The 25,439-nt window shown below is 44.5% G+C and overlaps 1 protein-coding gene and 1 long non-coding RNA gene across 9 annotated transcripts in view; one reads left to right on the top strand and one right to left on the bottom strand.

Annotated features, from left to right (window-relative positions):
* Positions 1-19,861, bottom strand: part of LOC146079399 (uncharacterized) — a 36,504-nt gene extending 16,643 nt beyond the window's left edge. Inside the window, exon 1 of the long non-coding RNA XR_014474510.1 lies at positions 18,702-19,861. This is a non-coding gene — a long non-coding RNA (uncharacterized LOC146079399). The remainder of the gene's footprint in view (positions 1-18,701) is intronic.
* Positions 19,862-22,335: 2,474 nt separating this feature from the next.
* Positions 22,336-25,439, top strand: part of NKTR (natural killer cell triggering receptor) — a 44,539-nt gene continuing 41,435 nt past the window's right edge. For all 8 annotated transcript variants that reach the window (XM_083186829.1, XM_083186831.1, XM_083186833.1 and 5 more), the window contains exon 1: positions 22,336-22,452. The gene's annotated coding sequence lies outside the window, so the exon portion shown is untranslated. The remainder of the gene's footprint in view (positions 22,453-25,439) is intronic.

Below are 25,439 nucleotides of genomic sequence, written 5' to 3' on the forward strand. Positions count from 1 at the left end.
TTCTTTGCCCTTCTGTAGACAAATTTAGGATTACTGGTTACATATTTTTTCAACAGAGGGTCATTTGTAAGTATTTGCCAATGTTTCTTAGTTATACTTTCTAGTTGTTTATATTGGCTCGTGTACTGGGTGATGAAAGCTACATCCATATCTTTTCTTCCCTAGATCTTACTGGGATGGGATGTCCTTCTCTCCCTGAGAGAAGATTCCTTCTCTGTTCTTAGCTTTAGCAACCATGGGCCTATCATAACCCTTACTCAAAAACTGATTTTCCAGGCCCTGGCCTGTATGTCATACACTTCCAGATCCGTACAATTACGGCTGATCCGCTGAAATTGGCTATTGGGCACACTCTTAAGCCAATTTAGATGGTGGTTGCTATCGGCCCCTATGAAAGAATTACAGTCTGTTGCTTTGATGAAATTCTTGGATTTTAGAACATCACCCTCTACATAAAATGTAACATCCAGAAAATCAATAGACTGTTTGCTGATATTGAATGACAATTTTATGTTATATTGATTATCATTAAGATGATCACAAAAAAGTTTTAGCGAATCATTATCACCCTGCCACACCATCACCACGTCGTCAATATAGCGACGCCAGAGCACCAGACTGGCACCATATGGATGTCCTGTCCATACTGATTGTGCCTCCCACCATGCCATAAATAAATTGGCATAGCTTGGTGCCAGTCTGGTGCCCATAGCGGTGCCCGTGAGCTGCAGGTAATAAGTACCTTCAAACCAAAAGTAGTTGTTAGTAAGAATGAGGGTAATCCCCTCCAACACAAATTTCTTTTTGTCATCAGGGACTTCTTCTTTTTCGAGGAAGTAGGACACAGCTTTTAATCCCAATTCATGGCTAATGATTGTGTATAAAGAAGTCACATCTGAAGTAACTAATGTAAAATCAGATTGCCATGCCACCTCCTTCATAATATCAAGTGTGGCTATGGTGTCCTTCAGATATGACTTATTAGCCTGTGCCAGGGGTTGCAGTATGCTATCTAGATAATGGGATAAGTTAGACAGTATGGAGTTGGTGCCCGCCACAATAGGGCGGCCAGGAGGCTTTTCTAGGCATTTATGCACCTTCGGTAAGATGTATATCACCGGGTTAGAAGGGTTATCAATATGGATATACTCTTTTACCTTCTCATCAATAATTCCTTTACTGGTATACAGTTGCAAAATACATCAAGTTTTTTAGCTATTGCTTCAGTGGGGTCTCCCCTCAATTTTTTGTATGTTGATCTGTCTTCCAACTGTCTAATAATTTCACCATTATAATCTGTAGTATTGAGAATAACAATACTGCCCCCTTTGTCAGCGGGTTTCACTACAATATCCGCATTTTCTTTGAGGGATTTTATGGCCATTCTCTCATTTTTGGTGGTATTGGTTCTTTTGTTAAATTTAAATTCACTTTTTTCAAGGTCTTCCTTTACTAAGCGCTCAAAGGTTTCAACGAAGCAACCCTTTTTGTGCTTCGGATAGAATGTGGATTTCTTTCGGAAAACCGAGAAATTCTCACCACTTGGTTCCGAAATAGGGGGATCTATAGTTTCTTTGTCTTCAAAAAATCTTTTTAATGTCAGCTTCCTGACAAATTTTTGAAGATCAATGAAGACTTCAAAATCATTTAATTTATTATCAGGAGCGAACTTTAGTCCCTTCTCAAGGATCTTTCTCTCATCCTCACTGAGGGTATAATCACTAAGGTTATAAATTTTGTTTTTCCCTAGGGATTCCTCAAGTTGGGTGGCTTCGGTTGTCAAGGGTTGTCCTATTTGGTTTTTCTTTTTTTCTTTCCTATTATTTTTAGCGGCCTCTGATTTACCGGATCCTCTTTTACCCCTTTTTTTCTTTTTAATGGGGGGTGCTACCATCTGTTTGATGGATGCTCTCCCCTCCCTAAAAAATGATGCTGGTTCTCATTTCTATTTCGTGGGGTTTCTGATGGTGATAAGGCTCCCTTCTATTTGTTAGGTGTTCCCCCCGATTATTGGGGCGCCAATCATTAGTTTCCCCCCTTTCTTGATAAGGGCGATATCTTCCTCTATTATTAGGTGTATGGGGGCCATCTCTCTCTAGTTTATTATATCTAGGAGGTGCTCCTTGATTTCTCACCTGATATAAAGGGGCTCTATAGTTAGATTTGGGATGGTACGAGGTTCTTATCACATTCCTCCTATTATCAATTTTTGGAGTTGGTTTATTGGCCTCTGTCGGAGTTACCTTCGGAATAATGGATTTTTTAGAGTAATTGTGTTGGATACCAGCTTTATAATCCTCCACATCTCTTAGATATTTTTTCTTTTTCTTATTCCTAAGGTCTCTTTCATTTTTTTCAATCTTATTGGTGATCCTCTCCTCTATTTCTTTATATTCTTTAGTTTTAGAGTGGGGGTCTACCAATGATTTATAGGCTGAAATTTCCTCCTCATTTATTTTAAGTTCCTTATTTTTATGTTTAATTATTAATTCCATAAGTTTTAGAGAACATGAGTCAAGGATATTTAGCCATTCCTTTTTGAAGTCTTCTGACTCCGTCTCAAAGGAGGGAGATTTATCAATACGTAAACCTCTAGGTACCAATCCCTCGGAGCAATATTTCTCTAGAGAGGTGATCTCCCACCACAGACGCCCTTCCTTCAATAGGGCCTTCTCCAGTTTAAACATTGCTCCTTCCATATTTTCATCGGTCAAATCACAACTTTCATTGACATTGAAAATATCTTTAACCAAAATGCATCTTTGTCCCCTGTGGGCAAACATTTTCTAAGCAGCAGATATCTCAACAATGGTAACAATAATCTATACAGAAAAAAGAGGTAGAAGATAATCTGCGCTTCCAGACTGCGACACTGTACACGCCAAGGATTACCAATCCCAAAATTCACAATACAAATACAACAAAGGACGAGTACAATTGCGCTGTCTGAATCTAATAATCCACTATAAGTGAATTTCCACCTGATGGTATAGTCAGAGGGTCTGGGCGAAGGGTCAGAGAGATATATAAAATGGGGGGATCGCCCCCTGCAACTGACCTCTCTGCCGTGCCCTATGGGCATATAAAGGTATCTTTAATCCAAATGGTATTCAGCCTTTATTATGTCTCTGTTTTATGCAAATGAGGACAGGTAAATGAGGACAGGTATATATACCTGGTCCTACTCCCTTTCCTCCACACCTTGAAAAAGGGCCCTAGGTGAGGCCCGAAACGCGTTGGCTGGAGGAACTGAGCCTAGGCACTTGTTTGGGATTCTAGTGTCACTTTTTTCCATCTTATGGACACCTACCTTCTTCTCTACACCCGGGTGAGGTGAGGGTGGTCGGACGCAGTTCCGGTGGATCCCATCCAAAGTGCCTTTTTATCTTCTGATTTTTAATATTTTTTATTGTGAAATACCTGTCGTTATTGGAATAAAAGTATCTTTTTTCACTGATCCGTGACTGGTGATAATTGGACCTTGCTGAATCGAGGAGACAGGAGAAAGAAACCTTTATATGCACATAGGGCATTGACCCAAGGTGAGCTCTGATCTGATTGAAAATATTGAGGCTGAATACCATTTGGATTAAAGATACCTTTATATGCCCATAGGGCACGGCAGAGAGGTCAGTTGCAGGGGGCGATCCCCCCATTTTATATATCTCTCTGACCCTTCGCCCAGACCCTCTGACTATACCATCAGGTGGAAATTCACTTATAGTGGATTATTAGATTCAGACAGCGCAATTGTACTCGTCCTTTGTTGTATTTGTATTGTGAATTTTGGGATTGGTAATCCTTGGCGTGTACAGTGTCGCAGTCTGGAAGCGCAGATTATCTTCTACCTCTTTTTTCTGTATAGATTATTGTTACCATTGTTGAGATATCTGCTGCTTAGAAAATGTTTGCCCACAGGGGACAAAGATGCATTTTGGTTAAAGATATTTTCAATGTCAATGAAAGTTGTGATTTGACCGATGAAAATATGGAAGGAGCAATGTTTAAACTGGAGAAGGCCCTATTGAAGGAAGGGCGTCTGTGGTGGGAGATCACCTCTCTAGAGAAATATTGCTCCGAGGGATTGGTACCTAGAGGTTTACGTATTGATAAATCTCCCTCCTTTGAGACGGAGTCAGAAGACTTCAAAAAGGAATGGCTAAATATCCTTGACTCATGTTCTCTAAAACTTATGGAATTAATAATTAAACATAAAAATAAGGAACTTAAAATAAATGAGGAGGAAATTTCAGCCTATAAATCATTGGTAGACCCCCACTCTAAAACTAAAGAATATAAAGAAATAGAGGAGAGGATCACCAATAAGATTGAAAAAAATGAAAGAGACCTTAGGAATAAGAAAAAGAAAAAATATCTAAGAGATGTGGAGGATTATAAAGCTGGTATCCAACACAATTACTCTAAAAAATCCATTATTCCGAAGGTAACTCCGACAGAGGCCAATAAACCAACTCCAAAAATTGATAATAGGAGGAATGTGATAAGAACCTCGTACCATCCCAAATCTAACTATAGAGCCCCTTTATATCAGGTGAGAAATCAAGGAGCACCTCCTAGATATAATAAACTAGAGAGAGATGGCCCCCATACACCTAATAATAGAGGAAGATATCGCCCTTATCAAGAAAGGGGGGAAACTAATGATTGGCGCCCCAATAATCGGGGGGAACACCTAACAAATAGAAGGGAGCCTTATCACCATCCAGAAACCCCACGAAATAGAAATGAGAACCAGCATCATTTTTTAGGGAGGGGAGAGCATCCATCAAACAGATGGTAGCACCCCCCATTAAAAAGAAAAAAAGGGGTAAAAGAGGATCCGGTAAATCAGAGGCCGCTAAAAATAATAGGAAAGAAAAAAAGAAAAACCAAATAGGACAACCCTTGACAACCGAAGCCACCCAACTTGAGGAATCCCTAGGGAAAAACAAAATTTATAACCTTAGTGATTATACCCTCAGTGAGGATGAGAGAAAGATCCTTGAGAAGGGACTAAAGTTCGCTCCTGATAATAAATTAAATGATTTTGAAGTCTTCATTGATCTTCAAAAATTTGTCAGGAAGCTGACATTAAAAAGATTTTTTGAAGACAAAGAAACTATAGATCCCCCTATTTCGGAACCAAGTGGTGAGAATTTCTCGGTTTTCCGAAAGAAATCCACATTCTATCCGAAGCACAAAAAGGGTTGCTTCGTTGAAACCTTTGAGCGCTTAGTAAAGGAAGACCTTGAAAAAAGTGAATTTAAATTTAACAAAAGAACCAATACCACCAAAAATGAGAGAATGGCCATAAAATCCCTCAAAGAAAATGCGGATATTGTAGTGAAACCCGCTGACAAAGGGGGCAGTATTGTTATTCTCAATACTACAGATTATAATGGTGAAATTATTAGACAGTTGGAAGACAGATCAACATACAAAAAATTGAGGGGAGACCCCACTGAAGCAATAGCTAAAAAACTTGATGTATTTTTGCAACTGTATACCAGTAAAGGAATTATTGATGAGAAGGTAAAAGAGTATATCCATATTGATAACCCTTCTAAACCGGTGATATACATCTTACCGAAGGTGCATAAATGCCTAGAAAAGCCTCCTGGCCGCCCTATTGTGGCGGGCACCAACTCCATACTGTCTAACTTATCCCATTATCTAGATAGCATACTGCAACCCCTGGCACAGGCTAATAAGTCATATCTGAAGGACACCATAGCCACACTTGATATTATGAAGGAGGTGGCATGGCAATCTGATTTTACATTAGTTACTTCAGATGTGACTTCTTTATACACAATCATTAGCCATGAATTGGGATTAAAAGCTGTGTCCTACTTCCTCGAAAAAGAAGAAGTCCCTGATGACAAAAATAAATTTGTGTTGGAGGGGATTACCCTCATTCTTACTAACAACTACTTTTGGTTTGAAGGTACTTATTACCTGCAACTCACGGGCACCGCTATGGGCACCAGACTGGCACCAAGCTATGCCAATTTATTTATGGCATGGTGGGAGGCACAATCAGTATGGACAGGACATCCATATGGTGCCAGTCTGGTGCTCTGGCGTCGCTATATTGACGACGTGGTGATGGTGTGGCAGGGTGATAATGATTCGCTAAAACTTTTTTGTGATCATCTTAATAATAATCAATATAACATAAAATTGTCATTCAATATCAGCAAACAGTCTATTGATTTTCTGGATGTTACATTTTATGTAGAGGGTGATGTTCTAAAATCCAAGAATTTCATCAAAGCAACAGACTGTAATTCTTTCATAGGGGCCGATAGCAACCACCATCTAAATTGGCTTAAGAGTGTGCCCAATAGCCAATTTCAGCGGATCAGCCGTAATTGTACGGATCTGGAAGTGTATGACATACAGGCACAGGGCCTGGAAAATCAGTTTTTGAGTAAGGGTTATGATAGGCCCATGGTTGCTAAAGCTAAGAACAGAGGAAGGAATCTTCTCTCAGGGAGAGAAGGACATCCCATCCTAGTAAGATCTAGGGAAGAAAAGAATATGGATGTAGCTTTCATCACCCAGTACACGAGCCAATATAAACAACTAGAAAGTATAATTAAGAAACATTGGCAAATACTTACAAATGACCCTCTGTTGAAAAAATATGTAACCAGTAATCCTAAATTTGTCTACAGAAGGGCAAAGAACATTAAGGACAAAATAGTAAGCAGTGCCATAAACACCCCAGCACCCTATAATCCTATTAAATCGAAAGGATTTTATCGGTGCGGCACTTGCAGCCTTTGTCGCCTCTGTAAAAGTCCTACTTCTGTGATTCATGAGTATCAATCAAAGGCAACGGGCAGGACTTATAGTATAGACGACTTTATTTCCTGCAACAGTAATTATTGCATTTATCTATTGGAATGTAACTGTTCTAAGCAATACGTGGGCAAGACCAAACGGGTACTAAAAGTGAGGATGGCTGAACACGTCCGTAACATCAAAAAGGGTCTTGAATCCCATAATGTGTCAGCCCATTTCAAACATACTCATGGATGTGATATTACACAATTGAAATCATTTTGCGGGATACGCACAGTAAAGACACATTGGCGTGTCAACAATAGAGACCAAAGACTATCACAGCTCGAAATGAGAACTATCTACGAGTTGAAAACCCTTGAACCCAGGGGGATCAACGTAGATTTTGAGCTTAAGTGCTTTTTGTGAATTCTCTAACACCTGTTTTGTTGTAAAAATACTTGAATGTTGTTCTTAATGCTCTGGTTTAATATTAATCAATGTCTTTTTCTATATGTTTGTTTGTGATTGAAAATAACGCGGAAGCGTTACTATGGTGATCAGGACGCATCAAATAGAATACGAGCAGATTGTGTCGGGCAATAACGGAAGAACATCGATACATCACTTCCGTTTGCGTTCCAAAAAGAAATATGCGCTCCATCACAATGAAGGGATATCAATACATCACTTCCGTCTGCATTGAAAAGAGGAAGGTGCGCTCCACTTCCGGTTGCGTTCCAAAGAACAAGTGCGCTCCATGGGGGAACAGCATTGGACACCTTCCGGCTTCCGCTTTTTGCGTTCCATGCATAGCGGAACGTCATATCCGGCCACCAAGCAGGAAGTCGGGTGATGACGCTATGATATATCCGGTAATTGGACACAATTACCCCTAAGGATAATTAGAAAAACCGGCTTGAGATGCGGATTGTATGACCACTTTATAGCGCAAAAGAACTTATTTGCATTGCTTATTTGTATGTGTGATTGTTTTTCTTTCATTTTACATTATGAATGATAGCGAATAGCACTGTCTTATTGTATTATTCAGGGAATGTTTTAATGAGATCCATGACTGGTTTTTATTATGTCTCTGTTTTATGCAAATGAGGACAGGTATATATACCTGGTCCTACTCCCTTTCCTCCACACCTTGAAAAAGGGCCCTAGGTGAGGCCCGAAACGCGTTGGCTGGAGGAACTGAGCCTAGGCACTTGTTTGGGATTCTAGTGTCACTTTTTTCCATCTTATGGACACCTACCTTCTTCTCTACACCCGGGTGAGGTGAGGGTGGTCGGACGCAGTTCCGGTGGATCCCATCCAAAGTGCCTTTTTATCTTCTGATTTTTAATATTTTTTATTGTGAAATACCTGTCGTTATTGGAATAAAAGTATCTTTTTTCACTGATCCGTGACTGGTGATAATTGGACCTTGCTGAATCGAGGAGACAGGAGAAAGAAACCTTTATATGCACATAGGGCATTGACCCAAGGTGAGCTCTGATCTGATTGAAAATATTGAGGCTGAATACCATTTGGATTAAAGATACCTTTATATGCCCATAGGGCACGGCAGAGAGGTCAGTTGCAGGGGGCGATCCCCCCATTTTATATATCTCTCTGACCCTTCGCCCAGACCCTCTGACTATACCATCAGGTGGAAATTCACTTATAGTGGATTATTAGATTCAGACAGCGCAATTGTACTCGTCCTTTGTTGTATTTGTATTGTGAATTTTGGGATTGGTAATCCTTGGCGTGTACAGTGTCGCAGTCTGGAAGCGCAGATTATCTTCTACCTCTTTTTTCTGTATAGATTATTGTTACCATTGTTGAGATATCTGCTGCTTAGAAAATGTTTGCCCACAGGGGACAAAGATGCATTTTGGTTAAAGATATTTTCAATGTCAATGAAAGTTGTGATTTGACCGATGAAAATATGGAAGGAGCAATGTTTAAACTGGAGAAGGCCCTATTGAAGGAAGGGCGTCTGTGGTGGGAGATCACCTCTCTAGAGAAATATTGCTCCGAGGGATTGGTACCTAGAGGTTTACGTATTGATAAATCTCCCTCCTTTGAGACGGAGTCAGAAGACTTCAAAAAGGAATGACTAAATATCCTTGACTCATGTTCTCTAAAACTTATGGAATTAATAATTAAACATAAAAATAAGGAACTTAAAATAAATGAGGAGGAAATTTCAGCCTATAAATCATTGGTAGACCCCCACTCTAAAACTAAAGAATATAAAGAAATAGAGGAGAGGATCACCAATAAGATTGAAAAAAATGAAAGAGACCTTAGGAATAAGAAAAAGAAAAAATATCTAAGAGATGTGGAGGATTATAAAGCTGGTATCCAACACAATTACTCTAAAAAATCCATTATTCCGAAGGTAACTCCGACAGAGGCCAATAAACCAACTCCAAAAATTGATAATAGGAGGAATGTGATAAGAACCTCGTACCATCCCAAATCTAACTATAGAGCCCCTTTATATCAGGTGAGAAATCAAGGAGCACCTCCTAGATATAATAAACTAGAGAGAGATGGCCCCCATACACCTAATAATAGAGGAAGATATCGCCCTTATCAAGAAAGGGGGGAAACTAATGATTGGCGCCCCAATAATCGGGGGGAACACCTAACAAATAGAAGGGAGCCTTATCACCATCCAGAAACCCCACGAAATAGAAATGAGAACCAGCATCATTTTTTAGGGAGGGGAGAGCATCCATCAAACAGATGGTAGCACCCCCCATTAAAAAGAAAAAAAGGGGTAAAAGAGGATCCGGTAAATCAGAGGCCGCTAAAAATAATAGGAAAGAAAAAAAGAAAAACCAAATAGGACAACCCTTGACAACCGAAGCCACCCAACTTGAGGAATCCCTAGGGAAAAACAAAATTTATAACCTTAGTGATTATACCCTCAGTGAGGATGAGAGAAAGATCCTTGAGAAGGGACTAAAGTTCGCTCCTGATAATAAATTAAATGATTTTGAAGTCTTCATTGATCTTCAAAAATTTGTCAGGAAGCTGACATTAAAAAGATTTTTTGAAGACAAAGAAACTATAGATCCCCCTATTTCGGAACCAAGTGGTGAGAATTTCTCGGTTTTCCGAAAGAAATCCACATTCTATCCGAAGCACAAAAAGGGTTGCTTCGTTGAAACCTTTGAGCGCTTAGTAAAGGAAGACCTTGAAAAAAGTGAATTTAAATTTAACAAAAGAACCAATACCACCAAAAATGAGAGAATGGCCATAAAATCCCTCAAAGAAAATGCGGATATTGTAGTGAAACCCGCTGACAAAGGGGGCAGTATTGTTATTCTCAATACTACAGATTATAATGGTGAAATTATTAGACAGTTGGAAGACAGATCAACATACAAAAAATTGAGGGGAGACCCCACTGAAGCAATAGCTAAAAAACTTGATGTATTTTTGCAACTGTATACCAGTAAAGGAATTATTGATGAGAAGGTAAAAGAGTATATCCATATTGATAACCCTTCTAAACCGGTGATATACATCTTACCGAAGGTGCATAAATGCCTAGAAAAGCCTCCTGGCCGCCCTATTGTGGCGGGCACCAACTCCATACTGTCTAACTTATCCCATTATCTAGATAGCATACTGCAACCCCTGGCACAGGCTAATAAGTCATATCTGAAGGACACCATAGCCACACTTGATATTATGAAGGAGGTGGCATGGCAATCTGATTTTACATTAGTTACTTCAGATGTGACTTCTTTATACACAATCATTAGCCATGAATTGGGATTAAAAGCTGTGTCCTACTTCCTCGAAAAAGAAGAAGTCCCTGATGACAAAAAGAAATTTGTGTTGGAGGGGATTACCCTCATTCTTACTAACAACTACTTTTGGTTTGAAGGTACTTATTACCTGCAGCTCACGGGCACCGCTATGGGCACCAGACTGGCACCAAGCTATGCCAATTTATTTATGGCATGGTGGGAGGCACAATCAGTATGGACAGGACATCCATATGGTGCCAGTCTGGTGCTCTGGCGTCGCTATATTGACGACGTGGTGATGGTGTGGCAGGGTGATAATGATTCGCTAAAACTTTTTTGTGATCATCTTAATGATAATCAATATAACATAAAATTGTCATTCAATATCAGCAAACAGTCTATTGATTTTCTGGATGTTACATTTTATGTAGAGGGTGATGTTCTAAAATCCAAGAATTTCATCAAAGCAACAGACTGTAATTCTTTCATAGGGGCCGATAGCAACCACCATCTAAATTGGCTTAAGAGTGTGCCCAATAGCCAATTTCAGCGGATCAGCCGTAATTGTACGGATCTGGAAGTGTATGACATACAGGCACAGGGCCTGGAAAATCAGTTTTTGAGTAAGGGTTATGATAGGCCCATGGTTGCTAAAGCTAAGAACAGAGGAAGGAATCTTCTCTCAGGGAGAGAAGGACATCCCATCCCAGTAAGATCTAGGGAAGAAAAGAATATGGATGTAGCTTTCATCACCCAGTACACGAGCCAATATAAACAACTAGAAAGTATAATTAAGAAACATTGGCAAATACTTACAAATGACCCTCTGTTGAAAAAATATGTAACCAGTAATCCTAAATTTGTCTACAGAAGGGCAAAGAACATTAAGGACAAAATAGTAAGCAGTGCCATAAACACCCCAGCACCCTATAATCCTATTAAATCGAAAGGATTTTATCGGTGCGGCACTTGCAGCCTTTGTCGCCTCTGTAAAAGTCCTACTTCTGTGATTCATGAGTATAAATCAAAGGCAACGGGCAGGACTTATAGTATAGACGACTTTATTTCCTGCAACAGTAATTATTGCATTTATCTATTGGAATGTAACTGTTCTAAGCAATACGTGGGCAAGACCAAACGGGTACTAAAAGTGAGGATGGCTGAACACGTCCGTAACATCAAAAAGGGTCTTGAATCCCATAATGTGTCAGCCCATTTCAAACATACTCATGGATGTGATATTACACAATTGAAATCATTTTGCGGGATACGCACAGTAAAGACACATTGGCGTGTCAACAATAGAGACCAAAGACTATCACAGCTCGAAATGAGAACTATCTACGAGTTGAAAACCCTTGAACCCAGGGGGATCAACGTAGATTTTGAGCTTAAGTGCTTTTTGTGAATTCTCTAACACCTGTTTTGTTGTAAAAATACTTGAATGTTGTTCTTAATGCTCTGGTTTAATATTAATCAATGTCTTTTTCTATATGTTTGTTTGTGATTGAAAATAACGCGGAAGCGTTACTATGGTGATCAGGACGCATCAAATAGAATACGAGCAGATTGTGTCGGGCAATAACGGAAGAACATCGATACATCACTTCCGTTTGCGTTCCAAAAAGAAATATGCGCTCCATCACAATGAAGGGATATCAATACATCACTTCCGTCTGCATTGAAAAGAGGAAGGTGCGCTCCACTTCCGGTTGCGTTCCAAAGAACAAGTGCGCTCCATGGGGGAACAGCATTGGACACCTTCCGGCTTCCGCTTTTTGCGTTCCATGCATAGCGGAACGTCATATCCGGCCACCAAGCAGGAAGTCGGGTGATGACGCTATGATATATCCGGTAATTGGACACAATTACCCCTAAGGATAATTAGAAAAACCGGCTTGAGATGCGGATTGTATGACCACTTTATAGCGCAAAAGAACTTATTTGTATTGCTTATTTGTATGTGTGATTGTTTTTCTTTCATTTTACATTATGAATGATAGCGAATAGCACTGTCTTATTGTATTATTCAGGGAATGTTTTAATGAGATCCATGACTGGTTTTTATTATGTCTCTGTTTTATGCAAATGAGGACAGGTATATATACCTGGTCCTACTCCCTTTCCTCCACACCTTGAAAAAGGGCCCTAGGTGAGGCCCGAAACGCGTTGGCTGGAGGAACTGAGCCTAGGCACTTGTTTGGGATTCTAGTGTCACTTTTTTCCATCTTATGGACACCTACCTTCTTCTCTACACCCAGGTGAGGTGAGGGTGGTCGGACGCAGTTCCGGTGGATCCCATCCAAAGTGCCTTTTTATCTTCTGATTTTTAATATTTTTTATTGTGAAATACCTGTCGTTATTGGAATAAAAGTATCTTTTTTCACTGATCCGTGACTGGTGATAATTGGACCTTGCTGAATCGAGGAGACAGGAGAAAGAAACCTTTATATGCACATAGGGCATTGACCCAAGGTGAGCTCTGATCTGATTGAAAATATTGAGGCTGAATACCATTTGGATTAAAGATACCTTTATATGCCCATAGGGCACGGCAGAGAGGTCAGTTGCAGGGGGCGATCCCCCCATTTTATATATCTCTCTGACCCTTCGCCCAGACCCTCTGACTATACCATCAGGTGGAAATTCACTTATAGTGGATTATTAGATTCAGACAGCGCAATTGTACTCGTCCTTTGTTGTATTAGTAGCTGCTGCGGCACTATATGAAAAAAGGATGCAGAGATGACGGGGGCCACGCTGTATCAGATCAGGTCCGCGGGGTGCTATTTCAATTTTCAAAACCTGAGGAAAGTGGAAACTCGCAAACAGCCATTATTATTATAATAATTTTATTTATAAGTGTTTCGCAGCGCCGTACAAAAGGAACAATACAGGGAGACAAAGCTTGGCATAACATTGAATAAATAACAAAAATACAGTACAAATAAAGAGCGCCACAGATCAATACACATTACAGCTTAAATATAAGTAGTGAGGACTCAATCAACATACAACTAGAGGCTTGAGGCCAATGATGGAGAGGAGTATGCAGACGAAGATTGTCACTGAGTGTTTGAGTATAGGAGAGCTGTGAGTGACATGTGAAGAGAAGTGGGCTTTGACAACAGGAGGGAAGAGGGCCCTTCTCGGAGGAGCTTACAATCTAGTAGGAAGGGGAGACAGACAGATTACAAGAGGTGCAAGCAAGTGGGTGGTGGCTAGATAGCAGGATGTAAACAGGCAAGGGGTCAGAGAACCAGCTAGTTTATGCAGTGGAAGGGTATGCTTTGATGAATAGGTGAGTTTTCAGTGCCCGTTTGAAGCTTTGCAAGGTTGGGGAGAGTCTAATGGAGCGAGGGAGTGCGTTCCACTGAAGGGGTGCAGCACGGGCAAAGTCCTGTACTCTAGCATGGGAAGCAGTGATCAGGGTGGAGGAGAGACGACAGTCGTCAGCCGACCGTAGAGGGCAGGAGGGTGTATGAATGGAGATGAGGTTAGAGATATGGAGCAATGGAATTAGAGATGGCCCTGTATGTGAGTGTGAGGTGTTGGAAGAGGATTCTGTAGGGGAACGGGAGCCAGTGCAGATTTTGTTGAAGGGGAGTGGCAGAATTAGAGCAGCGGGAGAGGAAGATAAGCCTGGCTGCAGCATTGAGGACAGATTGGAGAGGAGCCAGTTGGGATTGAGCGAGGCCGGTGAGGAGAACATTGCAGTAGTCGAGCCGTGAGATGACCAATGAGTGGATGATCAGCTTAGTTGCACTCTGTGAGAGAAAGGGCCTGATGCGAGCAATGTTGCGTAACTGGAACCGGCAAGAATGGGCCAGGGCTTGGATGTGGGGTGCAAAGGAGAGGGAGGAATCGAGTGTGACACCCAGGCAGCGGAGTTGGGGAACGGGGGAGATGATGGTGTTGTTAACATTGATAGAGATACTAGGTGATTCATTGCACCCTACGGGCGCTCTTCACACCGTCGTAAGGGGCTGCGCCCCCTTAATTTGTGAACATTTGTATATGAGAAAGATGGTTAGAATTGTATGTAAGATGGCCTGTATTGCAACTTGAGTTATAGGTGAAATGTGTTAAATAGAGAGCATATGATGTGGAAGGGGGTGTGTATTGTTTTGTTTAATTAAAAAGCGGTTACAGAGTAAGATGTACATTGATAGTGTGGATGGTACAGTGACATTTGTGGGTGTGGGGGGGGGGCTGTGTGTGCATGTTGTTTAGGCGTGTGTGTGTGCGTGCAATAGTATAGTAGGGTGTTTCAGAGTCAGCGGCTCCCCACTGGCGGAGGTCCCGACACAGGAAAACAGGAGGCTGGGTAGTGATAGGGGTGTGTGGGCATAAGGGGGACTAAAGAGGAGGGTGGGAGATACTGTGCAGCTTCTGCCAGTGGGTGAGGGTCCAGCGCGGCAGTACAGGAGTACAGGATGGTGGCCCTTAGTCAGTGTCTCCTCCTACTGGGTGGGAGTTCGGGTGCATGAGAGCAGGAGGCTGGGCTATGAGGCATGATAGGGGCATGTGGGCAAAACAGCGTCAGCGACTCCCCAGTGGTGGAAGTTACGGTTCAGGAGAGCAGGAAGCTGGGTAGTGATAGGTAGGGGTGTGTGAGTATACGGGGGACTAAAGAGGGGCTTAGGGGTGCCGTGAATTGCGGGAGGGGCGCGGGGGGTGCCGTGAATCAAGGGAGGTAGGGGGCGCAGGTGTCGGCGAATCGCAGGAGAGGGCGGGGGTCCGCAAAGCGTGAGAGGGGGCGTGAATTGCGCAAGGAGGGGTTGCGAATCGCGGGGGGTGCGCAGGGGGTCCGTGAATTGCGGAAGGGGGGGGGGGGCACGATGAATCACCTAGTTGGTTATATATTCTTGTAGAAGGATGGTAGGATGTTGCTGTCATTCAGAATGCATTTACATAAACAGTAATAGTAGCAGTAAAAGGTCTGACTTAAAACACCTACAGTAAAACAGAACAGGTGTTATATATTCTACAAAGAATTGGTTGATGATGTCTAGGTTGACGTGCACATAGTTCATAGTTGTCACTGGAAAAAAATTGCTACAAGAAAAAATCAACACAGAAAGTTCAACGCATGTAAATGTTGACATAAGTGTGGCACTTCATCGGTGTCCATGTCGACACATGAGAATGAATATGATAACATTCAAAAAAAGAAAAATAAATCTTAAAAAGCTCATGTCAACCTTTTTCATTGTCGACCATAGCCGTAAAAGTGTTTTGCATGTGCCATTTAATCCTGGGGTTGCCGTGAATCACGCGCGGGGGTGTGGGGGGGGGGGGGGAGGGAGGGAGGAGGTGAGGGGTGTCCGCGAATCACGGGAGGAGGGGTCGTGGGTGGATGCCGTGAATTGCGGGAGGGGGAGTCGCGGGGGGGGGGGGGTGTGGGCGCCGCGAATCGTGGGATGGGGGGGCGCGGGGGGGTTGCAGTGAATCGCGGGAGGGTGGGTTGCGGGGACGGGGGGTTGCCGCAATGACAGGAGGGGGGGTCAGGGGTGGGAAATTGCGGTAGGGGGGGTCGTGGGGGGCACCGTGAACCGCGGGAGGGGGGCCGGGGGGGTTGGCACGAATCGTGGGAGTAGGGATCGCGGGGTGCCGCGAATTGCAGGAGGGTGGGTGCGTCACGGGGTGGGGCCGCGAATCGCGGGAGTCACCGGGGGTGCTGCGACTTGCGGGGGTGTGCTGCAAATCGCGGGAGGGGGGTCGCGGGGGGTGCCGCGAATCGTCGCAAGAAAAAATCAACACAGAAAGGTCAACACATGTAAATGTTGATATAAGTGTGGCACTTCATTGGTGTCCATGTCGACACATGAGAATGAATATGAAAACATTGAAAAAGTGAAAAATAAATCTTGTCAACCTTTTTCATTGTCGACCATTGCCATGTCAGTGTTTTGCATGTGCCATTTAATCGTGGGGATGCCGTGAATGGGGGGGGGGGGGGTGCATACCCAACATGACCCTCTTCAGGAGGGACACATTGCTCTGTTTCTGGACTTTCTTCTTAATTTATGGATTACCATCACCTGTGCTTAAACACCTTTCTTATCAATTACCCTGTTTAAAATGACAGGTGATGACAATCATAAATTAAGATGGAAGTCCACAAACAGAGCATTCTGTCCCTCCTGGAGAGGGTCATGTTGGGAGGTATGGAGGTGTGGGGCGCTCACCTGGTGTGTCTAGTGAGTAGCTGTGTCTTTGCTGTGTAACATGGAGAGGCAGAGGGTGTCTGGCACTGTCTGTGGGCTCACTGGGCTGGTTCTCTGTCATGTGAGTCAGTCATGTGAGTCAGTCATGTGAGTCAGTCATGTGAGTCAGTCATGTGAGTCAGTCATGTGAGTCAGTCATGTGAGTCAGAGGCTCCACCCAGCGTTATAGCTTCAGACACACTTTGAGTGACAGATGTAGCCAAATATATAAGAGATTAGTAGGGGGCATAGCTCTGGTGGGGGAAAGATAATAAGTTTTGTCCATATCCAGCTTCAGAAATCGCTCAGACATCCAGGAGGAGATGGCAGAGAGGCAGTTGGAAACCTGAGAGAAAACAGTGGGGGACAGATCAGGAGAGGAGAGGTAGGTTTGGGTGTCATCAGCATAGAGGTGATTAGGGTTACCACCTAGTCCCTTTAATTCCAGACACATATTAATTACACAGGTTCTGTGGCTGGCTGACTTCAAGACTCCACTTGACCTGATTTTAAACTGCCACAGAACCTGTGTAATTAACATGTGTCCGGAATTAAAGGTCCTAGGTGGTAACCCTAGAGGTGATATTGGAAGCCAAAGGAGTTAATGAGTGCACCCAAAGAGGAGGTGTACAGGGAGAACAGAAGGGGGCCAAGGACGGAACCCTGAGGGACCCCGACAGGAAGGATAGAAGGTGGTGAGGTAGAGCCAGAGGCAGAGACTGAGAAGGAACGGTTGAAGAGGTAAGAGGAAAACCAGTTGAAGACTGTGCCAGAGAGGCCAATGTTTTGGAGTATATGGAGGAGGAGCGGGTGATCCACAGTGTCAAAGGCAGCAGATAGGTCCAAAAGGATAAGCAGGGAGAAGTGACCCTTGGATTTGGCTGATAGCAGGTCAGGAGCTATCACTGCACCTGCTCCTGATTGGCTGCCGAACTGCTTCAGTTGGCTTGCGAACAGTGGCAGCCTCGAATTTCAAAATAGCTGCTTGGCGGACCACGATATCTGATAAAGCCGGAGGCGGGTGGGTTGCCCAGCTTTAACGAAAGCCACCACTGACTCTGCTTCCTGGCAAATCTGGTCGCCAGGAAGCATGGCGCCTGGGTTTTATCGAGCCCTGATATAGATAGATAGATAGACAACCATGTCAACATAATGCTTATCTATCCAATGATCCATACCCGCCCCACCTACAATGCACATGATTTGGCCATTAGCAAACCAAATGCACTTGCAAGTGAACCTGAATCACCCCTATAATCACCACACATACAATGTGTGACAATGCACTTCAATGTCTGACCTAATAAGCCAAAGCCTAAACATACTATCGGTATTATGTGCTATTAAAACATAAAAAAGGAGTACAACCAGTACGCCCCCCCCCCAGGTAAAATCTGCCACTGTCTCTGAAGCCAGAGCAGTCTCACAGACTGGCTTCACTCTAGGCAATGTGAATGGCAGTGACTTCCTATTGGAAGTTCATCCTGGGCAGTCCCATTGGGAGGGGTTTCCTCCCTCCAGGATGCCTCTCTGCACGTAAATGCGCGGCAGCCCCCAAATCGGGTTCCGCACATGCGCAGTACCGCGGACAATACTGTGCATGCGCCGGACCCAGGAACCTGATTAAGCCTCCGTGGGCTGCTGCAAAGGCAGCCCATGGAGGCTTGGACCAGCACATGCGCAGCATGTATGAAATTACAGTTCAGTCGCTGGACCTGTGCAGGGGACTGCGAAGGACGGTGCGGGAATCACAGCGGGGGCCCGCATTGCAGCAGCCCCCTCCTCCAAAATGGCAAGAGCTGCCACTGAGTACAACTATCAGATACAGGATTCTGCCAATATATTTCAAACTAGTATACAGAACACACACAGCAGCCAAAATGTAATTGTGAATTATACTTTTGAAATAAAGCACAGTAACATAAGCATTAGTACTCACCAGCAGGGCATGCATCTGTGTCAATCATGCCAGGAGGAGGAATTCACCATGTCCTGCCACAAGAGAGACATAAGCATCTTCTGTGCCTCAGTCCGAATGGCTGCCAACAATGTCTGACGAGCACCCTCACCAGCAAGTGAACTTCACCATGCAGTCTTTCTTACCGCTGGCTCCAGTCCAGACACCTCAACAGCAGAAAAAGCCTGCTCCTCAGTGTCCTCCTCCCCCACCTGAATGTAATCACTATCTGACATACAACACTCACAAATCACTGATAAAAAAACAACAAACACAGAACACTCTCCTCTCCAACATACAAAGACAAAAAGTAAACATTGACAAAGACAAACAAGAAACTGGAAAAAAATACTCAAACAACACTAAGCACAAGACAACTTACAAACCAGAAACCCACTCACAAATCACCAAAAACCACCACCACCACCACCAAACAACTATCCACACTCCTCCACTCTCCACACCAACTGGCTGGGAGAACACTCCCAAGTTTGAAACTTTCACCCAATCATAAACATGGCCTAATTCAGGTTTGCTCGTAAAAGCAAAATCTCTCTCTAAAACCCTGTGCATTGCAGGTGGGGCAGATGTAACATGTGCAAAGAGAGTTACATTTGAGTGGAATGTGTTCAAACTGAGGACCTTATTCTGGTCTGTTCGCAGTGGATGCTTGTTCGCACGGGGACTGATGTTTCTTCTATGCACCTGCGCATGTTTCATGGGCGTTCCCATGTTAATGAGGAATGACGGACAGACAGGGGGCGCGAAGCAATGGCGGGGAATGTGCATGCATTTGTTGCCGACCATCGAATGATGTGGGTGGTCCCCTGAAGGCTGTGAATGGATGTTTATGTAAAACATCCATTCCCAGCCAGTGTGAAGGTACGTGCCCTGCGATTGGTGGGCCGACGTATCACCATTCGCAAGGCGGGGTTAGGTTGACTCGCAAGGATGCGAATTCGCATCTGAGCAAATCAACCAGAATAACCCCCAGTGTGTATGGGGCTTTTAGAAATATTTCCTAATAAACCCAATCAGAAACCAACCAGAGTGATTGGCCCTGCTGATGAGTGTGCTGATGAGTGTGACCGTTCTGAAGAGTGGCTGTAACTAGTTAAACAGATCCTCCAGAGGCGCAACTAATATTGTGGCGCCCCCCCCCCCCCGCCAAAAAATTACCTTACCCCTCCGCATGCCGCCGTCCCCGCATTCAGTCCGGCACCGCAGATAGCCTCCGGGCTCCGTCTCCTGCAGTAATGAAAAATGACACGACAAAATGGCTGCCCCCGTACAGCAGACAGTTTTTTTATGGATGTTAGAGGAGGCGGCGGCCTCCTCTAGCATCCTTAAAAACTGTCTGCTATTAGGGGGCAGCCATTTTGTCGTGTCATTTTTCATTACTGCAGGAGACGGAGCCCGGAGGCTATCTGCGGTGGCGGCATGCAGAGGGGTAAGGGGGGGGTGTCTGACCAGAGTGCCAGGGCACCGGGGGCGCCCCGCTGGCGCTTGCTCCCCCAAGCAGCCGCAGTGGCTGCCTTACGGTAGCTACGCCTCTGAGATCCTCTGGGACCACAGTGGGCAATCTGCTGGGCTATGGGTTCATGTGGCATTAAATGCATTACCATATAACATGGGGAGATGGTCGCAAAGTCAATGGGCGGTATTCAATGAGCCAGAATCGTTGGTCACAGTGATCCAGATTTAACATTCGCCTGCCAATCGCCGGTTTTTAGCTGTGAATCGCCATGCATGGGGATTCGTGGGGAGTCGCCAAGTCACCCTATTCAACGTGGCTGAAAATCGCCGGCCCTAACGGCGATTCTCAGCCATACCGGCGTTTCCCTATACAGCCGCATTAATGTAGTCAGTTGTTTAAAAAAATGCAGAGAAATGCAAGAAAAAAGCAAATTACCCTGGACAAACGCTTCCCATACAGCATACGGCAAACGCTGGGTAATCTGCTCAAAGGGCAAACGAAGGAGTGAGGTGGGGAGGAGAATCATGGGTAAGTGAGGTGCACCATGGGTAAGAACAGTGCTTTGTGGGAGAAAAAAAAAATACCTGAAAAAATTAAATATATATTTGTATAGCACTTCTACGACCATGACATCACACAAGGGCAGCAAATAATAATACATTAGACTTGCATAGTTAAATAGAACACTTAAAACCAATTATTTCACATGTTCCTATAAAAGTTCACCAGAAAAAGATGACGAGGGACACTCGGTGAGGAACGGCGATATGAAAGAAGAAAAAGGAATCGCCAACTTCTCATTGAATACACTTTTGGCGATTCCCCTCAACTACCGTCGATTCCCCATGTAAAATCCTATAGACAAAAAACGGCGATTTGTAGAGAATAACATTTGGCGATTGCTGCTTCATTCACCGGTCGTCATCGGCGATTTCAGCTCATTGAATAGGGTGATTCGCATTTGGGGCTCCAAAAATCACCGTCAGACACGATAAAAACACAGAATCGCCATAAAACTTGGCGATTCCGGCTCATTGAATACCGCCCAATATATATTAGTTCAACCACTAAAAGTCGACAAGGCTTAGGTCGGTATTTCATACCCTACCATCCACTAGGGCGTGGAGGGAGAATATAATACAGGTTGAGTATCCCTTATCTGAAATGCTCGGGATCACAAGCGTTTTGCATAAGGGATGTGGAATGTTTTTTTTTTTTTTCATACTTACCTGGTCCCCTGGTGGTGCCCCGATGGTCCCACGACGTCCATGGTGTTCCCCGGCTTCCACGGCGGCCTTCAGGGTCGTTTGCAGCAGCATCTCCGGTCCCAGGGGTGCATTGAGCGAGTGCCCTGCGCATTGCACCCCTGGGACCAGAGATGCCGCTGAAGAGTATCCTGGAGGCCGCCGTGGACATCGGGGGATGAGGTAAGTATGAAAGAAACATACAAAAATAAACTAAAAAATATTCTGAAAAACCAAGGTTTTCTGGATATTTTGGTTTTCGGAACACACGGATAAGGGACACCCGCCCTGCAGTGTACACTGATACATGTGAATGTTGACTTACGGCCAAAAACTTGAAAACTCATTTTGACCGTCGACTTTCTCATTGTCGACCTAATGCTTTGTCGTCGTCCGACCCTGTCAACCTTAGCCAAGTCGATCTATTTCATGTGTCAAACTAAGCTCTGTCAACCCTATGACCCATACCCCCACTATCCATGTCCATCTCTAGTTGGAAGTCAGTGAGGATGCATAAAAGCAGGCAGACATGGTCAAGAGGGTCATTTGTTGCTCAGACCAATCCAAAAATGGTGGGGAGATGTGACATGATGGTTAGTGACATAAAATAGGTACAGAGTATCAGCAGTGATTATTGACTAGAGTAAGTAACCGCACATGGGGAGAACAATCATCATGTCTCCTGTGCGCTGGCCGCATAGGCAGCACCCTTGAACCTCTCAGGGCATGCTGGGACTAATAGTTCCCCGGTGGGAGAAGAACAGTCGCCGGTTGTCAGTAGCAGGTAGTGATCCCCCCACTCTCTCCCCCTCCCCCCCCGAGTGCCACTGCCAGATGTCCGCCACGTTTGCCGAAGGCAGCGACTCCACCTGACAGGCACTGTCAGCGGCAGCCTCCTGCGTCACCGTACCCAGGCTGCACCACGGTTCAGGCCCCATAGCCCCGCCCACTCAGCAGAAGCCGGAGCAGGACGTCGGGGAGAAGGAAGAGTCGCTGATTGCAGCTCTGCGGGGTAATTACCGGACCCATCCCCCAATCACACCGGAGGCAGCCCCGGTACCTCCTCACACTCCCTACAGGGGGCTGCCCAGCCCGGGACCGTGTCACCGGTGCTCACCGGGGACAACCCAGCCAGAGACCCTCCATGCCGGGGCAGCCCAGCCCATAACCTACCTCCCTCCCACTCATATGGGGACTGCCCAGCCAAATACCCCCCACTTAAACGTGGACACGCCACCATACTGGGGGCAGTCTAGCAAGAGACAACCATCACGCCATCATTTTGGGGGTAGCCAGAGCCCCCCATCACCCCAACATAAACGGGGACACACCACCATACATGAGGCAGCCCAGCAAGAGACCCCCCCCCCTCCATAACCCCACTATACCTGTTGCAGCCCAGCCAGAGACCCCCATAACCCCTTCCCGGTATGAAGGGGTTATGGGGGTCTCTGGCTGGGCCAGGCAAGCCATAGACCCCCATCACCCCTCCATACTGGGGGGCAGGTCAGCCAGAGACCCCCATCACCCCTTCGGGTCAAAAGGGACAGTCAAAAGGTCAGCCACTATTGGTCGAAACAGAAAAAGTCAACATGCATAGTCCGGCTATGAGTTAATACTCTCCATAACCCCATATATATGAGTGATCCGTTATGTCCCCAAATGATCTTGCCCTTTCTTATGTTTTCTGTGTATGATCTTTCCTCCAGGTGTGCTCATTGTCTTTGAGATGCTAATACTGAACAGTAGGCCGTCTATTTTCTCTCCACAGTGGCAATCATTGAGCGACTGTTCCCCACAATTTTAGTACAGTCCATTTATACAGCAAGTTTTGAAAAGTAAAAAATGAAAAGATCCTTTAATTAGGGTTGGCCATCGGTGCCTTTGCCATCGACGGCAAAATTGCAACTGGCCGTCGATGGTGTAAAACTATTCAATGGGTGACCATCAATAGTTTTATATATCGATGGTCCTCCCGCGAAGCCCCACCCACATGTCCCTATCAAAACATGTGGGTGGGGCTTCGCGGGAGTCAGGGGCGGAGTATCCCGGCACCTCGGAAAAAAAAACAAAAAGCAAAACATCAGTTTTGCTGTGCCATCGATGTAGGGAAACCATCTGGTTCTCCCCCATCGATGGCAAAAGTATTCAACATTGGCCATAAACCATCGATGATTTTGAATCACCGATGGCCATCCCTATGTTTAATGTGCAAGCTCTGCTAGCCTCATGTCACTTTACAGCGATCCAGTGTACTCGGATACCACGGGTGAATGTGTTCTACTTCCCTAGTGTACGGTACTTACACTGCAGAATCTGCTGGCACTTGTGATCACCCTGTGATGTGTAGAGACTGGATACAAGTCAGCCCTTCCAATTTACAAAATGTTAAATAAACAATGGCTGCTTGCCATGATTTTGGATACAGTTCATTACAGACTTATTAACCTGAGCCCCGTTAAGTGCAAGAGGCAACTGCGGAAATAGTTCCATCGCTGACACTCTAGCCTATAATCATTATATATGGCTTATATGTAGCTGCAGGTTACTGCCTGTTCTCTGTGTAATACTATAAAACAGGGGTTCTCAAACTCGGTCCAAAGGACCCCACACAGTTTTACATGTCACCCGACAGGTGCACTCATTACTATCTGACACATTTTAAAAGATCCACAGGTGGAGCTAATTATTTCACTAGTGATTCTGTGAGCAGACCTGGAAAACACGCACTGTGTGGGCTCCCGAGGACCGAGTTTGGGGACCTGTGCTATAAAACGTATGAACTTCTTGCTCTATTGTATTACACCAAGCGTTAAATGTTCTGAATGCTGCTGGTAGCTGTCAAATAGACATTAGGCAAAGCTTTGTCTCAAACTATATGAATGAGTCTTTTTAGTATGGTATCGGGTGCCGGACGGGATCCCGACAGACCTTTACCCGACGTCGGAATCCCGACTGTCAAAGCACCGACAGCCGGGTTCCCGATGGCCACCTGCTATTTTCCCTTGTGGGGGTCCATGACCCCCATAGAAGGACGCTCGCCACTGTTCCCACAACGTGGTGAACGCAGCGAGCCCGCAAAGGGCTTAGTTGCTCTCACCATGCTGTCTGAGTCCTGACAGTCGGGTTCCCGACTGTCGAACCCCTATACCACACCCGGTGGATCGATCTACTGTAAAAACACAGTTAATAGGTTGTCAATCAAAAAGTTTACAGTGCGTAAGGGCCACAGATTCAAAAGCTTAGCGTGATGGGCTTGGCACAAGTTTTTATTTTTTTACAAATTTTTCATCATTTACCATTCACCTGGACTACGAATGGGAATAGTAACTTGTGCTAAACGCAGGGAGCGGACACGTTTCTTTTATACTCGTTAAGTAGCAACCATTTCGGGGTGACCTGTTGACTGTCTATTTACTGCTGATGATTTAAACTACACCCTTTTAGTAGTACCAGCATTACAGTACATGCTTTGCTGGAACACATTACCCCTGACCATTCCTATGTCAATGTTACAGCCATGTTTCTGCCATTTTCTTTTCTGATCAGAGAAAGCTTTCAAGATCCATTTCTGGATTCATCTACAGCGGAAGTGATCAAGCCAGTCCTCGAGATCTACCAACAGTTCATGTTTTCCAGACCACCTGTAGATCTGTAGAATGTGTCGTTTAAGAATGTGTTTGGAAATGTGACAGTTCGCAATGACTACAACTGTGCACCGGTGGTCCAAAAAACGTGATCTGGATCTGTTTGTAGATCTTGGGGACTGGTTTGCTCCCCAAGATCTAACAATACATTGTTTAGATTTCTGACCTCAGACCAAGGGGCATTGAAAAATAAAGATTTACCCATAAATCAACACTCTGACGTTTCACACATTCAATAATAATAGGAGTAGGGTTACCACCTAGTCCCTTTAATTCCGGACACATGTTAATTACACAGGTTCTGTGGCAGTTTAAAATCAGGTGAAGTGGAGTCTTGAAGTCAGCCAGCCAC

This window comes from Crinia signifera, chromosome 5 (genome assembly GCF_055691185.1).
Source record: "Crinia signifera chromosome 5, ASM5569118v1, whole genome shotgun sequence".
In the NCBI taxonomy this organism is placed as follows: Eukaryota; Metazoa; Chordata; class Amphibia; order Anura; family Myobatrachidae; genus Crinia; species Crinia signifera.